At 39.8% G+C, this 14,507-nt stretch overlaps 1 protein-coding gene across 2 annotated transcripts in view; it reads left to right on the top strand.

Moving 5' to 3' along the window:
- MDFIC2 (MyoD family inhibitor domain containing 2) overlaps positions 1 to 14,507 on the top strand; it is a 47,226-nt gene that overhangs the window by 17,444 nt on the left and 15,275 nt on the right. The window lies entirely within an intron of this gene.

Below are 14,507 nucleotides of genomic sequence, written 5' to 3'. Positions count from 1 at the left end.
CACGAGAATGCAACATTTTATATAGGTGGGTTTTGCCATTTTAGTGCAATTTTGTGGTTTTCCTTCCTTAATATTTTGGGAGAGATTGTTTGAAGAGACGCATAATGGCAACCCTCACAAATTCACCTTCTCTTGGGAGAAGGTTAGAAGTTTCACTAAAATTACTAAGTGTTATTTCATGAACAATTCAAACTGAACCTAAAGGACTTAAAGAGATACACTATACACAGCTGGAAAGCCACCTAGAAAGTGAATCAATGCAGTTATCTCCCTGGTTACAGAAGAAAACAAAACAAGGATTTTTAAGACATAGAAGTGATAAAGGTTAAAACTAAGACTATTTAAAACTGGAGAAAAATACTTTTTTTACTATCCATCTAATACTCAAAAGAGCAAAGCTTGGTACCTGGCTATTCCTAGGCTTCCTCTTCAGAAAAAAAAACAAACCAACCCAAAAAGCCATGTCCACACAGCAGCTTATCATCCATAAAATCACCTTGATTCAGCTACCTACACAGACCTCAAGTTTTCAGGGACAGGAACACTTCAACTCTATCTGCACTGAGCATCTAGTTTGACAGATTTATGGTCAGGTCAGAAATTACCAGTCACTACAGTTAACTTTTGACTAACATGCTACTAAAATACGTTGGATGCTTACTGGACAATAACCACCAGCTGAGTCTTAACCATAATTTTAGTGCAGTATAGGGCCTGTTAGATGTTATCTGGGAGCCAGAGAACTTTATTAGTGCTGTCATAAAAGCTAAAGCAGAATTTATCCCTTGTTCTATCACTGACACTACCTATTATAAATAAAATGTCTATCAAATCTTAGCAAATTTAGATGCTAACTAAAATGGCAGTTACTGTGGTGTCTTTAAGAGCAATTTGACTTTAGAAAAACACAACGTAGAATGAAATGCGATCCTGTACTGTGAAGAAAAGCGTAAATAAGCAGCACGACCAAGACTGGGTGGGAAGCAAATTATTCCACAAAAAATCAAGTTTTGAAGAACCTGCAGTGCTAACTGCTTTACTTCACTTGGAATTACCCTATTACGTATCTTTCCACTTCCACAGCAGGACACCTGCCCTCATACTTACTTGGGAAAAGAAAAAAAACATAACTTGGATGGTAGGGAAATATTTTCCAAGCAAGGATGATTAGGCAATGCTCTGCCTCAGGAAACGTTTCAGGCACTGTCACTTGATGGTGTCTAAGAAGAAATGAGAGGGAAAACACCTAAGGGGTTAGCCTACAGAGATATTCTTGTTATGCAGGCTGGGACTAGTTGAATTAGGAGGTCTTTTCCAGATGCATCATCTGTAATCCTTTCTGGCACCGTTCCTTCTCTTTAAAAGATTTCATCTTCCCCCATGCTAGTGGCACTAAAACAACATGATATCTAGTGCAACTAAGCCTTCAGGATAGCCTTGAATCACACAGCAAACTAGTGCTATGCAATTAAATAAGCTACAAATACGGCTTTTGTAAGCAATTTACTGTTTTGTAGCTTTCCAACCACACTAAAAGAAGGAAACAGCATATACCTACCATGAAGGATCAGTTGCTGGTACATGTTTTCATCACTCAGGGAATGATGATTATTCAGATATGTCTATCTATCCCTTTCTAATCAAACATATACATTAGACTATTTTTCTATTATAGTCTAGATTCTTCATTCCAACACTATTCATTTCTAACATTAGAACCTGCTTATCTGAAGACTTCACATAGCTGCAGAAATCTTCATGGGAATAAATACATTATCATGTCATCTATTTTTGGCTTTCCATGCCATGACAACAGAGGCTGGCCTGGTGTTTCTATATATGAATGCCTTTCAGGTAGCAGAACAGTTACTGCAGATTGATTGGCACCTGCTCGAGGATGAGGTGAATGGAAAGTAAAGCAAAAGTATTTTTATTTCATCAAGAACATCTTGGCCAAGCCCTTTTAGTAGAAGGTGAAAACTGAGAAAACTGCAAACCAAAGGTACTGTTATCTTAATATTTTGGGAGCATGAAATAGTGAAATCAGAGTTCTGAACTTGAAAAGGTTTAAGATGGAGTGTAACAAAAATAGCCTTCTCAGAATAAGCATTTTCAAGACCTGGTAGTTACATTTTGTTAGTTCTAATCTTCTTTTAGTAAAATAACTTCTGAAAAGAGAATATAAAAATCAGGAACCTGAGTGCCAATAGAAACATATTGTAAGTATGATACATCACCAACAAGTCTACCGTTGCTGGGTTAAGAAAAAGCCTGATGCACTTAAAAGTATCTTCTTTTGCTTTCTAATATAATTTTTGGAAGATCTCAGCTTTTTTTTTTTTTTTAAATAAAGCTGCTATTAAGAGAAACTAATTATGATTTGATTTTTGAGGGCCTGGATTTTCTCTCACATGTATCATTCTAACTCAGGAGTAAGTCCATTCAAGCAAATGAGATGAGGTTGGTGTGAACAAATTTAAATGCGATCAGACACAGGCCCCAAGATATTTATGGATAGAATGAGTCATTCCTGTTCTGGTTGGGTGATTACATCAGTGGAGAATTTCATCACACAGGGCCTGAGCCTCCTTTCTTACATCACCATACATCAAGCAGCACTGTGTGGAGCTCATCAGTATTTCACTAGCCTAAAAATCAACAAGATGAAAGAACTGAGCCCACAGACCTAGTCCCCTGTACTAGTTTTGCATCGGCTACAAAGACATTGTCCCCGTTTAAATCAGCAGATCATCTGGTCTTTCTTCCTTGGTCTGCTTACCTACTAAAGCTTTCATACAAGTTATTTTAAGACCTGTTTCTCATTTAAAATATTAAGTAACTGTGGTCATAAAAGAGCACACATTCTTTTTCTGGCAACATATTCAAGGAGTAACTTCTCTTCCATTGGTCTCCAGTGACACATCTATAGGGATGGTAAGGAGAAATTGAGCAGATAATGTAAATTTGACTACTCAGACTCCCTCTACACCAAATGCAGTTCTGTGAGAAATCCTTAGCAGTTCAAGTCTGACAGAAATTCCTGCAAAACGCTCAAAGTAAAACAACTATGCCAGACCTGACAGTAATATTCCATTTTTAGGCACACAACAGGTTTGGTGGTGCTAGAACAGCATGTGATCAACCTCTCTTATTCTAAGAATAGGCAATACCAGCTATTAAAGAAGCTAGCTCAGGAAATGCTGTGGTGGACTGCTGTATCCAGAACAGATTAGGGGGATGGGGGGGCAAAGCTGGAATGCCTCCAGCAACCTTTGGAGTATCTGGGAAGTTTTTCCCTCATGGCAATGACTTTAAGGCTAAGTAGAGGCAGAAAACCAAAACGGCAGCCTAAAAAATCCCCAGACATCAGGTGTTTACCAGAAAAATCTGTTCCCCAGCCACACACTGTCCCTGATCTCAATGGTTTCATGGGCTTCTTCCTTCTGCCTTCCCAGTACATCTGCACAATGTCTCACTTCTGGGAAATAGGGGGGATTAAAACCACCTTCAAAGTGGAGAAAACCCAAGTGTGATCGCTTCTTGGATGCGGCTCAGCAACCCCAGAAACTGAGAACCACAATGATGCTTTACACCAGCTTCTCCATTCGTAGGCAACTGCAGAGCATTATGTTTTGCTGCTATCCCATCCCTGGCCAGTCAGTGGCCCACCAAGGACACTAAGCTGGAGAATACTGGGTTTAATTAATTTCCAGTGCAGTTTTACTTCCTACCATTACACCTTTTTCTCAAGATATTTAAGCAGCATTTCAGGCATCACGGTTTCATATTCATGTTATACTTTGCTAATACCATGTAGAATTTCTCTGCATCAAGTGGTGTAATTTATCTTTTCCCACAAATGAGAAATGTCTGCACCATAACATATCCTATCTGCAGCTCTTTCATACCTAAATCCCAAGGATTTGGGGGCAAAAAAAAGAAGATTATGTATTTATTCAGAAATTAAATGAGATTAATAATTTTGAAAGTAATTTACAAATAGCAATCAGCCTCTGCAATGAAGGTCAAAAGAAAAAGGACACATTAGCAATTAAACATTTTCCCTCCCTTTAAAGTTTTAATACTGCCTACCTGTTAATAATGGGAAATACCCTTTCTCAAGAGTAGCATTTTCAAAAATTGTTAGGTTCCTTTAGCTAATTCTAATCTTCTTTTAATAAAATAATTTGTTAAAAAGGATTATAAAAAAAGCATGAAAATGGAATGCCAATAGAAATGCACTATCTATACAATAAATAGATCATGTATTTTCTAAATGAATGATTAAAAATAGCTATTAAAGTAAAGAGAATGAGCTTATGTTTCTAGTAATGACTTCTTTGCCTCAGAATGAAATCTGTAAATCCCTGATTGCAATTTCACATCCCAAAAGAACAAGCAGTCCTGGGACCGATGCTTATTGCCCTTACCACTGATACTAGCATACCATATATGTGATTTTTATATCACTGGTTTGAGTATTTAGATTTAAAATATGAAGCATGTACAAGTAGAAGTCTCATGCAGCTATTCTGTCACAAAAATAAAGCTCTCCAACAAGGCTTTTTTGTAGGTACATGCATACATGTATACACAGACTTTCAGTATAACTACAATTTTATTCATAAGAGTGCATAATGATTCAGGCTGTGATTGTTAATAAAAATGCATTTCTAACCATCAAATTTGAGTCTATTATTCTAAGTTAATTGCATTTGCCCTAAAGAGACTTGCGACTGGCTGTCAGCCTATTTGTGTCAGTTCCATTTTATTCATCAGTCAATCTTGTCTCCTCTTTTTTCACATCCCATATATTGATCAAATAGATTTGTTAGCATGCCTCTGCAGCTTTAAAAAAGTTTTTTGTTATTTGTCAGGTTTATTTGATTACTATATTAGTTTGTGTGTTATCTTAATTGTTATTTCAATAGAAAATAAATGCCCTTTGATAGTCCCACAAGATTCCCATTAAATATAATCCATATAACAAGTCAGTGGATGGAGTAAATGTGGTAAGAAAATAAACACATTAAACATATTTTAAAAGGTGATACTAGTCTGCAGCTGTATTGTACTTGATCCAAAAGACAGGAATAGAAATAAGTACAGTGTGAAACAATTTTGATAAACATCAGTGCCGTATCATTGCATATTATGCTATGTATAAAATACTTTAAGGAAAAGACATGCAATATAAAATAAACTGAGGTCATATCTGGAAGAATGAGGTTTGTGGTTAAGTGTGAAATGGAACCATATTATATATGGCTTTAGACACTAAAAATTCTGCTAGAGAGGCAGCAAGCAGAGGTTGATGGAAATGCTGTTACATGGGCAAATTTCTGATAGGGACAAACGCCAGCTTTTACAAAAGTATTTATTGGAGCAAAAGATACACACCTAAGCAGCCAGCTTCTTCCTCTGTAAAGCTATGATACACTGTTTAGTGAAATAAATAAGAGTTTAGCTAGATTTAAAAATTGAAACAGCATCCTGAGCACATTTGTTTTTATAATTATTTCATGAAAACACATTTTCTACCTCTACCTTCTCAAAAGAGAAGATGGTGCAACCCGTTTTTCCATACCTGCCTGATATCTTCATTATCAGCAAGACTACATAACCCTGGCTCCTTGCTTAACACTGAATCTGGGATCTCCCCAGTGAGTTCTTGAGCTTACTTAGCATCAGAAATAAGATCTGTGGGAAATCAGCAATCATGTGCTTACCATCTCATAAAGATATGAGAAGTCCATGTGTCCTAAGACAGGCACTCAAGACAGAAGCATTGGTTTAATGAAAATTTTATGAAACAAAATACACTGACCAACCCCAGTGCTTTCTGGGACTGAAATGTGAAATCTCCAGCTTGCTTTTTTTTTTTTTTTCAGATTTTGAGGGGAAAGTGAATTTCTTTCTATTTTTTGGGCTTAAACTCTTCTGTCAAGATGGGCTGACTTGCCAGCAGGGCAGGTTTATCTCTGCCATTGATTATTGTCATTGTTCAGGCCAGGCTGAACACCTATCATACCAGCTATGGCTGATATGATGACCACCCTAAGGGAGACTTATTATAACCGGAGCATCTTTAAATGCTTATATCTAGCTGTGGACACTTGAAATGTCCAACTCCTAAATTGCTGTTTTTCATCTGGAACCTCTTTAACTGTATTTCATACTAAGCAACCATGCTAAAGCTTCAGATACCCTAAAATAAAGCTCAAATTTGCAATTGTCCTAGAGCAGTTTGCAACACTCCTGCGGTTCAGAAGCACACGGCATGATGATAGTTTCAAGCTAAACTGTTATGACCAGCTAGTATGGAATATAAACAGAAACAGATGAGAAGAATACAGCCTCAACATTTGAGGCAACAAAGAAAGAGTGAAATGATTGCTACATAAAAGACATTTCAAAGACCTCCCAGAAAAGCAGGCATAAAAATCCCCAATAAAAAGGCTCAGCAAGAAAACTGTCACACCCCCTAATCCTCAGCAGACTTTAACAAGATGTTCGCATGAGCCAGAGATTGTCTCCTTCCCCAGAAGACAAAAGGCACAGAAAACAATACTGTCTAGCATAGGATTAGGAGGCAAGAGATAGATAAAAAGGATTCCTTCACCTTACAATTAGAAATCCTAACTCTCCAGCCAAAAGGATAATCAGAAACAGACTGCAAACCTGTGTCACAATAATTGCTGCATCTTTCTTTACTCTTTGAAAACTGATATTTTCTGAAGATTTGTTTTAATTTACTGCCACCCCCAGAAAGGTTTTGATGGCCACTTAACTACAAGACAACGGCTGCTACCAAACCACAATTCAGCACACATGGCAATAGCCTTATTTCCCCATTGTTGTTATTTCCACCACCTCCAAACAAAAATCAGATTACCAATGTTCATATCAACCTCCTAGTAAATTGTATAACTAAAGGCAAATTTATATGTAATGCACTAACAAATGATCAGCTTAGCATGCCCCAATCAGACACACATACACAGATTCCTCATGCCAACTCTGGCATAAGCATATGCTCTGATTAAAAAATAAACAACTACCTTGTTATAACAAGGATCTTTAGCTTTATTTGCTATCATTAATGCCTTTGAACAGAAGGCAAGGCACTGGCAAGAGTAGAAAATGGACATGGGAGGGGGAAACCTATAGGCTGTAAAGAAACTACAGCCTCCAAAGTTTGACCTTCCTACTGTAGCTAACTAGAGACATCAGCTGTAATAACTGTAGAAGTTTGCATAAACATTTAAGACTTCTCCTGAAGCTGAAGAAGGTGACCCTAAGACATTGCAAACTCCATTTACAGAGCACATATTAACTTATAGACCTGAATTCAGCACAGAAACAATCATATGGTTAGGAACTATACATGCTCCCACTTTACAGGAGATTGAGGCACACAAGAATTAAATGGTTAGAGCAAGAACTGATTGAGGGACAAGCAGGATTTAAGCAGCCACTACCTCCAATAGGCAGTTGGTGTTGCTAGCCTTTTCCAGTCTTACTGGTACCATCAGAAAAGGTAAAGTCAAACAATTTCTTTTTCTCTTCAGATGCAGCACACTCAAAACTATTACTCCATGCTCTTGTGATTCTACTGTCTAGTGGACCTTAATTTTTCCACCTTAAGCTAATGCTCTGTGGACTTAAGTGTGCAAGCTAGACACTACTTCTGAGCTGCGTCATATTCTGTGACAGCCTAAATAATCCCTCTTTAAGTAAACTATTTGAAACTACTTAGAAAGAGGTTGGCAGAGATGCAGCCTTAACCATTTTAATTTGTTTTGGAAACACATAAACAAATCACACTTCCCAGAAGAATCATGGCTTGAAATAAACACATAGAAAAAGGCATATATTTCTGTTCTCTTTCTGGTAAAGCTCAAAGGAAGCAGAAAGCTTCACTTACTCATACTTGTACGAGATAAAGGAGAAAAGTTAGCTATAAACAGCTAAGTAAACTTTCTGGACCTTGGTCCAGATGAGAACTAGTGATTCACAAAGTATGACCCCAAAGCATACAGCTAGCAGCATACCACAGCACTACAAGGCGTGAATCACTGCAGGTTAGAGGCAGTCTGCATGGTGGCATAAGCACATTAATCCCTTCTCAGACAGTGCTCCAGGGACTCCAGACCTTGCTTGTGGTATAGCATCAAAAGACAAAAGCCTTCTCCTACGGGCACACTTGTTCCCATGCCATGAGGAGATCATTGATCTACTGCTGAAGGGCAGCTATGCTTGAATCAGGAGCATTGAAACAAGTCCATGCACCCTGTCTGTTGTCTGAAAATTATTTCCAGATGATAATTTCCTCATTTTATAAACAAACAAGCTTCTAGTTGCCGCTATTACAAACACAACTTGTGCTAAAATACTAGCCTGCCATATAAACCTCAACTTGCATTCAGATCCGGATGCACAGAACAAAACATGCAGAATATTATTTCTTTGAGTGATCCCTGTGTGGCACAAAATCCCACATCCACTGGGATCACAATACCACCCAAGTACTCAGTCATTTAGATGAGACCTCTATCTTCCCCTCCCAGGAGGGGAGAAATGCACGTGCTGCAAATACCATGAAGTTTTTTTTTCCACTGATTTTGAGACACTCAGATACTATGGTGGTGAAAGGCAGTGCAAAACCTTAATATATGTAAAAGCATAGGAAACATTGCCATGCTGAAACAGAAAAATAAAGACAGCTGAACCCTCACCATATCCTAAAACCATGGTTCAGAAAACTAGCCTGAAAGTATTACAGTGGTTATGTTTAATAATTTACATTGATAGCTTCACAAACTTGAAGTCCAGCATCTTCATATGTAGGATAGGAACAGGGATAGGAACAGGGATGCGATGAAGCACACAGTGATGAGGTCTGTATTCAGGTTCATTACCATTGTTTTCCTCAGTTATAATCGCTTTAATGAATATTTTGACTAATCTAGACTTTCATAGGAAACAGATACAACACCTGATAATATAGTATGCTGTGAAGCCAGATATTTCCATCAGCTTTAATGGGCATTAGGATGGTGCCTTATGGATCAAGACAGAGCGATTTCACTAGCCAGATGTCTTCATGCATCTGACAGGATGCATCAGACAGGAGCCACCAAAAAGAAATAGCAAACGCCAAAGTTTACTCACTCAGAAGTTCAGGGATGAACACTGCATTAGTGAGTCAGGGTCCTCAGGCAGCCTCTGCTCCTGTGGGTAAGACGCGTTGTGTTGATCATATGAAAATTGTGTCCCCTAGGGAAAAAAAGTCATCTCAGTGAGAGGCCAGAGGACACTGGATCCTTAAAGGGAAGAGGCATCTCTCAACTTCTACTAAGAGTAGTTTTTCCATACTTGTGAAGTCAATCAGGGGATTAAGTCTTCAGTTCCAGTCACTTTTCTCTTTGCTCTCATAACAATAATTTTGAGGCATTTATGAAACACTAGATCCTATGGGGGATAACAAAGCCACTTCACCAGCTGAGGAGATTTTCCTGCTTAGTGAAGTCTTCCTTTCCCACTCTTGTTTTCCAGAGCTGAACAACCCCATCCTACAGCCCCTTGGAGACTCAGGTAAGTCCCCTACCTTCTCCCCACAGTGTCCACCTAGGGCATGGCACTGCATTTGTGCAGCTACTGAAATAGCACATTTCATGGAAGAAAGCAAACACAATTATTCTAACTCCATGGGGGATGTGAGCAACATTTTTTGCCTTAATATTGACTCATCATCTGTTTGAGCCCATCTTTAAAATGGGACTATTATTTGTATTAATAGCTTAAACATTTTAAGGCTTACTCAAAACAGGAGAACAAGCCTAGAAGATCTGTGAGCTAAACCTGCAAGCTTTTGAGTAGGAGAATAAAAAGCTCTTAGCCCCATAACCATTGTCTTCTCAAAATTAAGAAAGAACCCCAAAAGGGTCAGCCTATGAGCCGCACAAAGTCTGCTTGTCTCACTAAGATCTCAGTAGATTACTTTGGGACCAAGCAACCCCCAAACTGACACCTTACAAGGGCTGCTAATTCTGCACCTTACCTAGAGAACATCTGCAACTTTCCTCTCTTCCTCTTACCTGTATTTGTCTGCCAAAGAAGGTGGATGGTCCATAGGGCCCTCCCTTTGCAGCTGAGGCTGCTTTCCCTGAGTGGGGGCTCCCAAATCAATCTGTGCTACCTAGAAACCTCTAGAACAGGGAGAGATGCCAATTTATCTGCTTTCCACTCTGCCACAGCAGAAGTGGGTGATGCTTATCTGCTCCCTTGACTTCTGATGATGATCCTTAATTGGAGCCTGCTGAAGCCAGTCTGAGAAACCTCTCAGATCTTGGCAGTGGCCCTCAGCAGTCCTCACCATGACCATTAATTGGGGTGTCATTGATCAGCAGATGAGCGCACCCACCTGGATGTGCGGAATCCACAGGCTTCCAATAGGCATGCACAGGCTTCCAATAACCATGAACTGGCTGTGTCAGAGACCACATCACCCAAGATAAAGTTTAGAAAGCACCATGCCCTCCATTATGATCTTTCTTCATGGGGCACCCAAGACCCTGTTGTTGCAAGCAAAATGCCTGCACCCAACAGCTCTGCTTTTGTACTGTAAACACACATGATGCAAACTTTCTCTGCTAGTTAGGGGACAGTGCTGGGGCTTTGGTAGGCAAGGTAGACAACATTAGTCTGCTCTGATAAAGCATGAGGAGGTAAATTATTCTATGCAACTCAGAAGTCATTCAGATGGTACTTTTGGCATTTCCTCCCCCCCCTCCTTGCTTTTGTTCTGTCAGTCTGAAGAGAACAGCTCGTGTGATGTAATTTAGAATGGAGCTTTTTTAAAGCTTTCACTCAGGAAAAGCTTTGGGAGCTCTGGGGGTATAGCTTAGCTTCAAGAAATAGAAAGAAAGCAAGTTTGCATTGACAGCTTGATCCCAGAGAGAGGTGGCTGCCTGCTTGTCTAACAGGTCCTCTGGGTCTGGATGAGGCAGAGACAGAGGAGCAGTCATATTAAGTGAACGTGCGCTGCCAATGTTAAAGGAACAATTACCATTATTCTGCATAGTTCACTGTTTGCTACTGCTATTTCCTTCAATAAAACCTCTTTTCACTTGCCAATTGGAGCTTGTCATGTAACAATATTTCTTATGCACAATACACATACTAAAATGCCCCTGTGTTTTTAATACATTTATAGTTGTTAACAATAGTGGTATAGTGACAGAAAAAATGTACTTGCTTTGAATACAGAACAGATTGCAAAAAGAGCAAACCAGAGGCCCTGCTCTAAAGGATTAATGGGGGTTAGATTTTGCCTAATCTCTGTTGAAACAGTGACACCTCTTCCATTTCTCTCACTCGCACTTTTTCCTCTCAGAGCCTGGACTGTGACCTCCTTGCTTGGAAGGGTTTATATACCTGAGCCTTAAGCAAAGGCTTCAGTGGAAGTTTTGATGTGAGGAACTGGTGAGCCCTCCTACCCTTAATGCTCAGCATGCCTCTTCTGGGGCTTTGGTGAGCTCAGTGTGCTGAAGGTTGCCCAGCCAACCCTTTGATCCTTGTGCATGGTCCACAGACAGGCAGGAATGTGTTGACCAACCATCGAGCAACGCCTGAAACTTCTGGTGTTCACATCAGGCACTAGCACAACTCCTTAGCATTGCAGTTCCTTCTAAAGCAGGACCAACAGCAGGCGCTGGGGAGAGGATGGTGTTTCACTGAGGTTGCAGGAGCTCTGCAGCTCTCCTCTGAAAATCTGTACAATGAAGACATTGTGCTAGTATGGCACTTGCCAGCATCACAAAACCAGGTGGAAATGACCACAGAGAAGGTGCCACAGTGAGAAGAAATTAAGTGTTTGTGCTTGTGAGCAGGCTAAACCTAATATTTCATGTACCCAAATGAACAAGCAGCTGCTTGGAAACCCTTGTAGCACACCCATGAAAGAAACTTTCTTCTGCCATAAGATTCTTGTTTTCTAAGAACACTATTTTGTTCTGAACAAGTTAATATACACAGGAAAAGACATCTTGAGTGTTCCTGGACTCTCCTACACTATCCAGGAATAGTGATAGACTGTGAGTTTAAACACATCCTTCCACTGCACAGCAAGAAAAGTGTATTTAATACTGTGAGCAGAACAGTTACCATGCTTGCCTTTGCCAGAGCTGGCAAGAATACACTGTCCTAAAAGTACTTGTTACATAATTAAGAAACAGTGGATGTCATCTGTGTGCCCCCAGAATAGGTGTTCTGAATCTTTGGTGTCCCCTGAGAAGACAAATGTTTTGTGAAGATGTATAGCATGATACATCCTCTGCTTCAGATATTGCTGATTGCTTTGGCTATGACTTTCTGAGAAAAAGAGCAAAGAAACCCAGAGAAGGCTATCGGAGGTTATTGCAGGTTGTTTTGGAGCCTGATCTGCTGAGCTCCCTGGAAGTCTTTCCATAGACACCTGGTGATACTGGATCAGGCCCTTGCAGAGCTAAATAAATGGTTTCCCATCACAGTCCAGCAAAGGCTTCTCCACAGCACCTCGGGAGGTACTCACATAGCAATAAGATTCCTAATGTTTGCTATAGAGGAGAAGTCCGGCTCCCAGTTGTGTTCCAGTATGGCATTGAGAGATTGAAAAATCTGTTTGCTTGGAAGGTCTTTAGAAGATGTAAGACTCACAGATTGCCACTTATCATTGGATTTGAATCAAAGAAAAGCTTTTATAATTTACTAGAAGACATGGGGTTTTGTAGTCATACATTATCACTTGCCAATTTACCACAAGCAGATCTTTAAGGACCATCTCTGAGAAATGCTGCATCTTCTGTGATTTGCAGCTCTATTTGACAGCGTTTAAAATGTTTGGACATATTTTAAGGAAATAGGTGGTTTTGGTGGTGTTTCCCCCCACCAAATCAGAATTCTGACAGCCTCAGAGTTCCTCTAGCATTAATGTTGTGCAAGGATGTATTTGTGACCATAACCATGTGTAATACCTGCTTTGGGAATAAGCTCTCTACATAACTTCAGTGTCAGTCAGAAAGCAGCACAATTGCCAAAGACCTTGGAACATGAAAGGAAGACACTGTGCTGTCTTTTCATTGGAATGTTCACAAATTCTGCCTAGTGATCCCTCTGATATTTTCACTTTTCAATAGATAGTGCTTACCAAAAATAAAACAGAATTTTAAGTGCCTTCCAGATTAAATGAGAGAGTTTTATGTAGGAAAAAAAAAAATCTTTTGTAATAAACTCAGTGTTTTCTGTTTTACATTACCTATAAAATTCACAAACTGAGCAGTGAGCAATTACACACACAAGCATGTCCGCGGGTGAGCCCCACCATCAGTTACCGTGTCAGCATCTTAAATAAAGCCCTGTCCACTTCTGGCTACTCTGTTCTGATTAGGATTTTATTTCTGAAACTTGATCATATTGGCAGACAATCTTAACCTCAGTGATGGGGTGAGTAATTAACTGTGAGAGGAAGGAAGGAAGACTGAATTAATGCACCAGGGCTGTTGAGAAAAGGACTATAATAATACTAAAGCTTTTTTTTCCTTTAATTTGAAAACAACACAATCAAATCAGAAAAGCTAATGCATCGAAATCTCCAGCTTCACACTCTGCAGCCAGGAATAAAGAAAGTTTAAGAGCTCTGAGTTATCCCTGCAGTACAAGAAGCAGCTGCCTGTGAGTGTTGGGATGGACCTGCCTCAGCACATGGTGCAGGGCATCCATGCAGCTCCAGCAGATGTGTGTGGCGTTGTGCATCCCAAATCCCCACAGCCAGGGACTGGCGCAGCTCTGTGGTGGCTGGAGTGGCCTACTGACATTAATGAAAATAAATAGATGTTTAGTTTTCCACTTGGAGGGGGAAGGACAGGGCTGTGTGCTTTAGGTTCAGGTTCAGTTTGAAAATGACTTGCTTTGAGTTTAATTATCTCTTAGCAAAATGTCAGGAGTGCAGCTTTGAAACAGAAAGAAGTAAACAAAAGAATATGGAGCTTTATTTTTCTTTGCAAAAGCTTTTCAGGGTTGGTTCATGTGATAGAGCTGCCACAGCACCTGGAAGATCCAAAAACCCAACCTGAGGCTTGAATTCAACTTCAGAAATAGCCACTCCTCCCAGAGAAGACGATCTCTTTCAAGAGCTGCCGGAGTAACAACAGGGTGCCAGGATGCCCCGGAGGAAATTAATTCAAAACAGGAAAAAGATAAAAAAATTACCCGTCAGCAAGCAATATGTGAAATGCTGGGAGAGCCTGCTGCTCTCTGGACTATCCCCAGTTACTACAGTGAATTTATTTCACAGAGGCCGTTTCATACAGTCACAACAGCCAGGACAGAAATACAGACCTGAAGAAAACCTTTGAGGAAAGAAAACAGTGGGTGAAGGAGAATTTGGAAGATCTGATCTAGAAACAAACCATGGTGGCTTCAGCATGGCTTTCTTGGAGGATGCACAGCTGTAACCTGCACCTTGA

This window comes from Pezoporus wallicus, unplaced genomic scaffold (assembly GCF_028554395.1).
Source record: "Pezoporus wallicus isolate ANWC-B61680 ecotype Strahan unplaced genomic scaffold, APGP_CSIRO_Pwel_v1 contig_7073, whole genome shotgun sequence".
NCBI lineage: Eukaryota > Metazoa > Chordata > Aves > Psittaciformes > Psittacidae > Pezoporus > Pezoporus wallicus.
The sequence above is the reverse complement of the archived record's forward strand: the minus strand, read 5'-3'. Positions and strand labels throughout refer to the sequence as shown.